Genomic DNA, 11,469 nt, shown 5'->3' with positions numbered 1-11,469 from the left:
CATGCCCAAGCTAGTGGTCTCTGGTACCATCCGCCCATGCCCAAGCTAGTGGCCTGTGGTACCATCCGCCCATGCCCAAGCTAGTGGCCTGTGGTACCATCCTCTCATGAGGCTGGGCAGCAGCGGTGGCCATGACTCCCCGTCAGCCGCACGATCCCAAAGGTCAACAACCAAAACGCTTGTAGCCACTTGGAACCCACACAGCCGTGCTGTTTCTCACCTTCCACACAGTGTTCTGTAAATGACATGAGACATTTGGTGCTTTGTTATGAAACAGACTTTGTGCTAGATGATGTTGTCAGCTGCAGGCGGATACGATACTCTGAGAACGTCACGGCGGGCGAGGCTGAGCTCCCATGTTCAGGAAACTCAGTGCATTAAATAAACTTCCTACTTATGGTGCTCTTAATTGGGACTGGGTTTGTGGGAATGGGACTCTACCTTAGTCAAGGAAGGTCCCTATATGGCTTCAGACATGCCAGCGTTCTCCCTGGACCTTACTTTCATCATCTGGAAAAAGATAAGGCGTCCTGGTTTGGGGGCACTGCCCTCACTTTCAGAAGAGTGCACACAAACTGGGACGTGTTTCGATCAGACGAGGAAGGAAGTGGGATTCAAGGAGTAAGCCAAACAAGAAAGCGTTGAAGGGACTGGACTCAGAAAGACTCATTCACCTTCCCAGAATTTCTGAAGGGAGGCGATGAGGAGAGGAAGACAGGCCTGCTCCATGAGGGTCAAAGATCAGACCAAAGATACGTAACAGAAGCTCCAACCTTGCCATACACAGGTGAGCATTATAGACACAGGTAATACGTAAGTGGCGATACCTTAGTGACCCCACCCATCAGAAAGCGAGGCCTCTGCTCCAGGGAGCGTCCAAACACATGCAGGACTGTTCGGAGAGAATATGGACTTGAACCTGGGCTGGGTGTTGGGGACACTGCAGGTACGCACTGGTGGTCACGCAGATGCTGAAGCACACCTCACCATGTCTGCCTTGTACCGGGACCTGTTGACCCTGAGTGACATGGCTGCTGAGAGCAGTCAGCTCCCTCCCCACCTGGAGAGTCTCAAACCCATTACTGTATCATCTGAAGATCTCTGGGCTGCTGTACAGCCTCCCCTCCCGTGACTCTGTGAAAACACTTGCCACCAGGAGCTGCTGCTGGTTCCCGTCAGCACTCAGGAAGACTTTGCATTCTGATGGGTCTGTCTTTATACTCAGACCTATAAAACTGGAATTAATAAAATCTTATCAATTCTAAAAGGAGGCAAGTGTTATTTTTTCCTAATAAAAGCAAATAGCTTCCATTTGTTGGAGATCTATGATCTGACACGCGAGTATATATTTGAGCACGTATGTGTGTGCGTGAGAATGTCTATGTGAGCATGTGTTGTGTGAGTGTGCTGGCATGTACGTGCGTGAGAGCATGTGGTCTGGGAGTGCGCTGGCATGTACGTGCGTGAGCATGCGTGTGAGCATGTGTGGGTGAACATGTATTGAACAAGCATAAGTCATGTCCTGATTAACGAGAATCTACTTCTATGGTCTACCTTTGTCTCTTTGAGCATTTTTCAATGAGATTAATCTTCACTTCTCTCAAAGGAAAACTCCAGAAGGCCACAGCTATTTTGCCCACCTTTAGGAAATAAACAATGCAAGGATCACTTAAGTCACAAAGAGTCTCAATTCAGAAATTAGACTATTGTGGCCAAATATGAATCAAACAGCAAATTTGATTTAACATCACAATCTCCATGGGGTGCCTGGATGGCTCAGTCAGTTAAGTGTCCAACTCCTAATTTCCGCTCAGGTCGTGATCTCAGGGTCATGAGATCGATCGCCATGTCAGGCTCCATGCTGAGTATGGAGTCTGCTTGGGATGCTCTCCCTCTCCCTCTTCCTCTGCCCCTCCCCCATGCACTCTCTTGCTCTCTCTTTCTTTCCCTCTCAAAAAAACCCCAAATGCCAAAAACAAAACATCACAATCTCCCTCCCTCCCATGGCATGGCCTGGAGTGGAATGGAGGGCGAGTTGTCAGTCTGGTGCTTCTCCATCCCCTATACCCAGCTCCATGACACCCTCTTATACTGGAGCAGGGAGGAGCAACAGTGATAAAGAAAGGAGCCACCTTCTGCGAGCGTGTGCTGTCACAAGCCTGCTCCCAGCTCGGTTACGGCAGAGTCAGATTCTTGCCCCATGAAGACCTGTGAGCATGTTTTGGAATTTAGCTTTGCCAGGGCCTCTCTCCTGCTGGTCCTTCTACCCGGTAGATGACTCTGTCCTGGGATGTTACTCCTGGGTCCTCCATAGTGCCCGCTGGTGTCGGCCTCCAGCTTCTTGGTGCAGGAGGAGAACCCGTCAACCTTCCTCTCCCAGCCTTCTCTCGCCGCCCCCCACCCCGCTGCAGGTAAACACAGCTCTTACTGCGATCAACTCTGAGATGTGCACGCCGGTCTCAGAGCAACTGCCAAAGGCCGCTGAAAGTTCACAGTTCTGAAGCAGGCACCGGTAGAATCCCTTCTCATGTGTGCAGGACACACACCAAGCTCCCTTTGAAGACCCTCCGCCTGGGACTGGAAACTCACACAACACACGTCCCCACGCCTGCTCCTCTCGTCCAGCCTGCAATTTTATATGCAGAGTTGCTGAGAAAGTTCAAGAGTGGAGTGGTTACGAGTGATTGTCTTTGTTCCGTCTGCTCCCCTGCCGTGTGTCCCCTCACCTTGGTGCTGGACATGCCACCACATGACCCTGCACTGACTCAGACGCAGCGAGGCTCCACTGTAACACCTACCCCGTACACGAGGCACAGTCTCCCATGAAATGTATGAACATATAACTAGTTAACAGCAGCCTGTCAAGGCAGCGGAATCACCTCCGTCTCCATCTAGGGAAGCTCCGACTGGGGCAGTGAGGCAGCTCACGCCGGTTCCCAGGGGTCACAGTGGCAGGCTGCAGGGAGAGTCCTGACTCCATAAGCGACCGGGAGTGAGCATCTCCAGGACCTGGGTGGGCAGGAGCAGGGCAGGCCCTGGGGCCCCACCCAGAGCTTCAGGACAGGTGTGGGGTAGAGCCTGAGAGTTTGCATTTCTAACGTGCTTCGAGGTGACGCCTGCGGTCGACTGAGGAACACACCTTGATAACCGCTGCGTGAGATGAGCCTGTCTGGGCTGGACTGGGCTCTCCCAGAGGCCGGCAAACCCGCAAGAGCACGGTCGCTCTGGCTCCCAGGTGCATTTGGTAGCACAGCTGACTGAAGACAGCTAATTGCTCTCTGTGATGATGAGAAACTCGTTAAGGTTTCCCCGGGGGGGGCGGGTGGCAGGGGGCTTAGACGTGTGGTTAAAAGGTCATGGTGGAAATAGGATATGCAGTTCATCCAAACAAGCGTTCTCTGAGGGAGACACACTGGGGCCAAACGTTTCCCCAGGTTTGCAAGTTGAGGACGGTGTAATGCAATTTCATTAAATATGATACCTTGTCTTAGCAGACCTGTGAACACACACGCACAGGAGACTCAGAGTCTTTGCTTTTGCCCACTGGCTGGTATAGGTAAGGGTCACATAAAAGGTTGGAGATTTAAAAAAATTAAATAAACTAAAAAAAAAGGTAATTTAATTTTGAAAACTGTGATATTCATTTGGAATAAACCGATTTATAAAGCTGGAAGTGACGAGCTAAAATTAAATGCACTTCCCTTTTATTACTGTTTTTCTACACTCTCATCAGCCAATTACACTCTTAAATCATTTAGCAGAAGGATCATCTTTACTCTCTTTTAAAGTAGATAAATTCTTAAAAATCCATTTTAATGTCTGATTGACAGCTAATTTACATTTGAATTTATCATGTTTGCCAAGTTTTCTCTATGAGATTTCCACATAGAATCTGGGCCTCTGGACATGGGGTCCAGCGCCCAGATATAAAGGTCCCTGGGAACTGTGAGGTCTTGGGGAAATACTATGCTCTTTCCAAACCTAGCACCTGTGCTTAGGTCCTCAGTTTCAATAGTGTTTCTACGGTGACAAATGTCTAAGCAAGCCATGCTTTCTGTCTCTGAGGGCATAAATAGCCGATATGATTAAGGCTCAAAGCATATACCCCACAGCAGAGTGTCTACCTCCTGGCCTGGGTACAGGCCACTTAGGCAAGTTTTATTTTGTATAGCACTTCAGACAGCATTCATTTCCTGTTTGCATCAAAGCAATCTGGTGTGCTTTCAGAGGTAAGATTTCAGTTGGAACAAATGCACGTTATACTTCCATTCTGTTCTCTTCTCCACTCCGAAATCCCACTCTAGCAGAGCAAACAAGGAGCATCACTTACACACCATGAACTGAGTTTGCATCTGGCGGTGTTCAAGCAGATTTGTGCTCACTCTGCTGGGTACATTTCTCACCACCTCTGTGTCCCAGCAGCGTCCCTCCACTTTTGAAAGGCTCCTTCCTGGGGGGAAGCTGTAGCTCCATCCCCAACCTCCAGAGTCTGCCAAGGGCTGGTTTCAGTGGCTTTATCTTGTGCCGCGGGTCAGGGCACATGCACAGCCAGTGAAAGCCCAGCAAGGTGAAGGGAAGCTCCCTCTGAGAATGGAGTTGGGTGTCTCCAGCAGACCCCTGCCATGGCCCCTGTCAGAGCTCCTGCCTGGCACCTCTCACCATCCTCGGCCAAGCGGGCTCGACCTCTGCTGTTATTACCTCGCGGGGTGACCACGGCCAAACTGCGTAACCCCTCTGTGCCTCTGCTTTGTCCCCTCTAAATTGGAGATGGTAAAACCTATCATACATAACTATCAAGAACAATGAAAATTATGTGTAACAAAAGGCAAAGCATCAAGGGCTACAATCATGCATGTATTATAAATGTTACTCCTTCATGCTCACAGCTTTGTAGTAAAGCTTGAAATCAGACAACGTGAAGTCCCCAGCTTTGTTTATCTTTTTCAACATTTCCTTAGCAATTCAGGGTCTTCTCTGGTTCCACACAAATTTTAGGATTCTTTGTTCCAGCACTTTGAAAAATGCTGGTGGAATTTCGGTTGTGAATGGCATTGAAAGTGATCACCAAGACAGCATGGTTCTGACACAAAAACAGACACATAGACCAGTGGAACAGAGTAGACAGTCCAGATATGGACCCACAACTCTATGGCCAAATAATCTTCAACAAAGAAGGAACAAATATCCAGTGGAAATAAGACAGTCTCTTCAATAAATGGTGCTGGGAAAATTGGACAGCTATGTATAGAAGAATGAAACTCGACCATTCTCTTACACCAGACACAAAGATAAACTCGAAATGGATAAAAGACCTCAATGTGAGGCAGGAATCTATCAAAATCCTAGAGGAGAACACAGGCAGTAACCTCTTCGACATCAGCCACAACAACTTCTTTCAAGATACATCTCCAAAGGCAAAGGAAACAAAAGCGAAAATGAACTTTTGGGACTTCACCAAGATAAAAAAGCTTCTTCACAGCAAAGGAAACAGTCAACAAAACAAAGAGGGAACCCACGGAATGGGAGAAGATATTTGCAAATGACAGTACAGACAAAGGGCTGATATCTAAAATCTAAAAAGAACTCCTCAAACTCAACACACACAAAACAAATAATCACATCAAAAAATGGGCAGAAGACATGAACAGACACTTCTCCAAAGAAGACATACAAATGGCTATCAGACACATGAAAAAATGTTCATCATCACTAGCCATCAGGGAGATTCAAATTAAAACCACATTGAGATACCACCTTACACCAGTCAGAATGGCCAAAATTAGCAAGACAGGAAACAACGTGTGTTGGAGGGGATGTGGAGAAAGGAGAACCCTCTTACACTGTTGGTGGGAATGCAAGTTGGTGCAGCCACTTTGGAAAACAGTGTGGAGATTCCTCAAGAAATTAAAAATAGAGCTGCCCTATGACCCTGCAATTGCACTACTGGGTATTTACCCCAAAGATACAGATGGAGTGAAAAGAAGGGCCATCTGTACCCCAATGTTTATAGCAGCAATGGCCACAGTTGCCAAACTGGAAACAACCAAGATGCCCTTCAATGGATGAATGGATAAGGAAGACGTGGCCCATATATACTTTGGTGTACTATGACTGAATCAGAAAGGATGAATACCCAACTCTTGTAGCAACATGGATGGGACTGGAAGAGATTATGCTGAGTGAAATAAGTCAAGCAGAGAGGGTCAAGTATCATATGGTTTCACTTACTTGTGGAGCATAAGGAATAACACGGAGGACATGGGGAGATGGAGAGGAGAAGTGAGTTGGGGGAAGTCGGAGCAGGAGATGAACCATGAGAGACTGTGGACTCTGAGAAACAAACTGAAGATTTTGGAGGGGCGGGGGGTGGGGGGCTGGGTGAGCCTGGTGGTGGGTATTATGGAGGGCACGGATTGCATGGAGCACTGGGTGTGGTGCATAAACAATGAATTCTGGAACACTGAAAAAATAAAATGAAATTTAAAAAAATATTACTCCTAACATCTACCATGTTTTCCCTCCACTTGCTCCCCCTCACCCAAAATGCATGGGTGGTTCAGTGGTAGAATTCTCGCCTGCCCCTCACCCAAAACAAGCCTGCCTGTCCACTGTTCTAGATGTGGATCCTACTTTCTGACTCCCATGCTGTGGAGTATTTTTCGAGTAAAATTTTAAGAGGAGTGGGCTGTCCATGGTGCTGAGCCCCGCATGGAGGAAATGCAGACCCTGCGGCCGGACTGAGGTGCTTACAGGGGGTTGTGGACCAAGACCCTCAGGAGGAGCGGGGGATTCCTACAGGCCTCCTGCCTGCCAGCACAGTGAGGGGCAATGGCACATTCTTATGGGACTAAAAACAAAAACTGGTATGAGCACTGCTGTACCTCTTTCAGATAAGGGAAATCCCTGGGGAATGGATTGGATGGAGATGCTCGAGCCACTACCGCCAGGAGGTACAGAATGTGGGCAAGAAGGAAGAGTGACCAGAGCTCTCCAGCTACAAAGACCCACAAGGGAACCAGGAGGCAAACATAGAGGAGAAAGAGTAGAAACTATTTGGCTTCAGTGAGATTCCTTGGACTGGAGAGGAATTTCATGACAGGTAAAGTGTGAGGAGCTCAGAGGTCAGCAGACACCGTTTAAAGGAGACAAAGTTAGTCTAGGTCAGACTGAGTGCTTGGACGTACTTCGGTGCGCATCTGGGTCTTGCATTTTAAAGCCCTTTTATCACCACAGCATCTCCCAAGTGACTAAGATCTCAAAAAACAGGGAACACAAGGAACGCTGAGACTCATCTTGGAGTCTAGGGCTTAGCGGGGAGCAAAGCATCCAGGATTCACACTGCCTGACTGGGGGAACAGGATCTGAATCACCTCCTTGGAGACCTGGTAGGGAGCTTTGCAAGGAAAGCCACAGGGACAAACTCCAGAAATAGAAGCTCTAGTCTTGACACAGCCCCCTGCTTACACGGGAGAGTTGTAGATGGCCTGTTGGGAGGCCTGTACTGAGGCTGTACTGCTGAGTACTGAGGCTGTACTGCTGACTCCACCCCCATCCGTGCAGCTGCCCCAGCATCCATATCCTGTGGGTGACCCCCCATCTGTGCAGCTGTCCCTGTGTCCATATCATGCGGGTGATGCCCCGTCTGCACGGCGGTCCCTGCATCCATATCCTGCGGGTGTACATGTCCCACTTGACCTTGGCACAGAAGTCCAGCACACCTGCTCCTGACCTATGTGCCCCTGACCTACTCCTGTCCCGCTCTCCCTTCTCTCCTGGCCAAGGACTCTCTCAGTCCTGTTCATGCCATGAACACGATGGACATTTCCATCCCTTCTGTTTGTTGTCCTGCCTCTTCTTAACCCTGGTCCTTTTGCCTCTGCCTGCCTGTCCTCTCAAGCAATCTGTCCCATGGCGGTGGAGACTCTCTCCTGCCCCTCTGATCCTCTCACACCCAGAGCCACTTCTAGAAAAGTCTGGCACTCACACGCATCCAGGCAGAACCCAGCCATGTGCAGTGTCTCTCTTGTTTACACTTTGAAGCTGCCGTGTCATCTCCCCGATCTGCCTGAGATGCTGCTTCTGAAAAGATGATGCATCTGCCTCCCCCTGAACCAGACAAAAGGATACGAGTGTGGTCAGAGTGTGTAAGGATGTTCCCATTGCTCCTCTGGGGCATGTGTCAAGGAGCCACCTCTGTGTATGAGACCTTAAACACACCTTCTGAATGCTAAGAAAGCCGTGGCCATACCTGCAGGACAGGAGCGGACAATGCTGTCCACAAGCCTCTGTGGCAGAGCCAGAAAACAGCGGGGACACGTGGCCAGAAGCTCCTTGTGAGAGAGAGTCCTGCTGGATTTCCTAGTGGAGGGTGCTCTGCCCCGTTATGAACCATAGGCTACCCAGGACCCTCATCACACAGCACCACCCCCCGCCCTCCGCTGAGATCCTCCTGTAAGTCGGATGCCTACCGGCACTGTCAGGACTATCACAGCGAACCCACAAGACAGACACTGATACGAACCCCTTGTGTGCGTGAACCGTGGTTTAGAGAAACTCAGTGCTCACCCAAGATCTCACAGTCAGCAAATGCCGGATCCAGATCCACACGGACTGATCTGGAAGCCTGCCCATGTTCCTAGAGCGGGCAGTCCTGCGCTGAGAACCGATCAGTGAACCAGTCCATCTCTAAAGTGGGACAGGACATGCTATATGGATCCCAGGACCTTGGAAGGAATGAGTGAATTCTAGACGGGCAGTTAAACAACAGTCTGGCCTGAGCAAAGCCGTTTACACTGCATGGCAGCACGTCGGGATTTCTCGCAGAAGCAGGTCAGGGGAGGGGTGTCTTGGAAGCCTTGCCAGCATTCATCACTGAGCACTCATTATGCTGTGGGGGTGGTTCACGGACAAGAGGGACTGTGCAGTGGCTGCTAACCCATTCTGAGTGAGCCCTCAAATGCTCCCTATCACTAACAGAACCCCCCAGGCCACAGACCATGGCACCCGCTCTCTGCCTTGGGCTGTGTCTTCTATCCCTCCTCCCACAGACATGGCTTATGAAGACACCTAGAGGAACGAGAACACGGACCCCTTCTGCATCTCCCCAAACAAGACACACTCCCAAGGTCTGCAAGCAAGCCTCGCTCATCCCAACACGTGCCCCTCCTCGTGACCTTCCCACCCTCCCTGCCCCAAACCACTGTGCTTTCTGCCCTCTCCCGTGGCCTGAGGCCCGTTACGGCCCCAAGGGCGTCTGATGGAATCAGGGACAAGAGGCAGAGTGGGTGTCAGGGCCGAGACCTCACGGGGACTGGACCCTGATAGGCCCAAGAACTACAGTCACCGGAGAAAGGACCTCCGTGGGGGAGGAGAAGGGAGGTCGGGGCGCCAACACCAGGCACTTCCCTCCCACCTGGCAGAGCCGCTGATCTTTCCGAAGAGCGTCCCTATGTGTTCACGGAAACACACACCGTTTAAGATGCTAAAAGTTCAGACGTAAAAAATGAAAATATTCTCAACCTCATCTCAAAGAGATCCTTCATCTAGGATTATGGTGTATCTCCCCTCTGGGAAATTTCCTAAAGACAAGAAACTTTTTAATGACCGGACATCTGACACCGGCGGTAAAGTCCGTTTTCTGGAAAGACTTCTCCGGAAGCTTCTCTTGTATTTCACTAAAAGAAACTTGTCCTCAATTTCTAATGACACTAGTCAACTCACGCCGACTTCTCTCTCATCACTTTCGTGCAGATTTACTTCTGCCGCTTCAAGTCTTGCTCCTCGCGGCCTGTCCCCCACCCCCACAAGGACTCGTCTTGACCGAGTGTGCTCAGCCGGGAGAAGCCGGGGGACGCGGCCCGGGGCGGCCGCACTCTGGGCTGGGCTCCTCAGGGTCAGGAAGCCTCTGCAGCACCGCTTCCCCCAGACGGGAGCTCGTCCTCCGCTCACAAGAAGCGGCCAGACCCGCCTCCCCCGGCCTTCTGCGGCGAGTCACACCAGGTCACACCGGGTCACACCAGGACACCGGGTCACAACAGGTCACGCCGGCAGGTCACAGCAGGTCACAGCAACTGGCGCGCTCCGCGGTCCGGGAGGCCACCTGCCTCACCGGGAGCTCCTGCTGCGACACCCCAAAGGGGACCACACCCCGCTTCCCCGGGGGAACACCCGGTTTTGTAAACGCCTGTTGGTTGGTTTGTTTTAAGATTTTACTTATTTATTTGACAGGCAGAGATCACAAGTAGGCAGAGAGACAGACAGAGAGAGAGGAGGAACCAGGCTCCCCACTGAGCAGAGAGCCCGATGCGGGGCTCGATCCCAGGACCCTGGGATCATGACCTGAGCTGAATGCAGAGGCTTAACCCACTGAGCCACCCAGACGCCCCTGCAAATGTCTGTTTTGGGGTCAGACGTCATCCATGGTCTTCCAAGTCCCGGCCCTGGCCTCATTCTTCTCACTTTCTGTCCTTCTGTTCCTTGTCTCTGGTTCATCTTCCCGCTGGGAACCAGGGGCTCTGGGCTCCGTGCGGGGCACCGCGGCCCAGTTGTGTGGACGAACCGTGGCTACACGTACCCTCCCAAGGGCTCGTGAAATGGTGCCAGATGCGCAGCCGGAGCGCGGGGTAGGGAAAGCACCAGCCTCAGCCCCCAGCGCCCGCGGGTCTGTAGGAAGGACACGCCCCCAGCCCTCCACCTGCTCGCTCTCCTTGCAACATGGTGGCCACAGAGGACTACACTTCCCAGCATGCACGACTCCGGACCCCTGCCTGCCCTGCGTGGCCGATGGCGGTACTACAATCTCCAGCATGCCCTGCTCCAGGGCTGCTTCCTGCCCGATGCGGAGGGTCGTGGAACTACACTCCCCAGCATGCCTCGGGCCGCAGGCCGCCCACACCTGTATTTCCGTGCTGTGCTCCCCGGGGCCCGAGCGCCGGTCGGGGCGGGGGAGCCCTGGGGGCGGGGGAGGGGGCGCGTGCGTGCGCTGGCTGCCCGAAGAGCCCGTGGCCGCGGCGGGGGAGCTGCCTGCTTCTCCGCTGGTAGACCCTCGGCCTAGCGCTCTGAAGCCCGGGGCAGACCGAGCTCTGTCCCCGAGGACGGCCCGGCGTGGTGCAGAGCGCGGCTCGCTCAGCCTGGCCGAAGCGGGGGCGTCGTCCTGCAGCGCGGCCCTGTGTCTGCAGGCCGCCTTCGCGCGGGTCACACGCTGTGCTCCTCCGGCGTCAGCACAGCTAGCGAGGGTCGCCTCACGCAGGACACCTTTTGGTGGGACTCGTGCACGGGCATGTGCAGCTCTGTGCATGCAAATGCACGCGTGAGAGCGGGTCCTCGAGCGCATGGCGCTCCTGCACCCCCTCCTGCGGAGAACGCCTGCGGGCTGGTGACAGTTTTTACAAAAGAGCTTTCGCGGGCTCCTGGGCTGCAGAGGCTGTGACTGCGTCTCCCCCAGACCTGTCAAGACAGTCAGCCCTGCCT

The sequence above is a fragment of the Enhydra lutris genome, unplaced genomic scaffold (genome assembly GCF_002288905.1).
Source record: "Enhydra lutris kenyoni isolate GAN:26980312 unplaced genomic scaffold, ASM228890v2 scaffoldscaffold35, whole genome shotgun sequence".
Classification (NCBI taxonomy): Eukaryota; Metazoa; Chordata; class Mammalia; order Carnivora; family Mustelidae; genus Enhydra; species Enhydra lutris.
The sequence above is the reverse complement of the archived record's forward strand: the minus strand, read 5'-3'. Positions refer to the sequence as shown.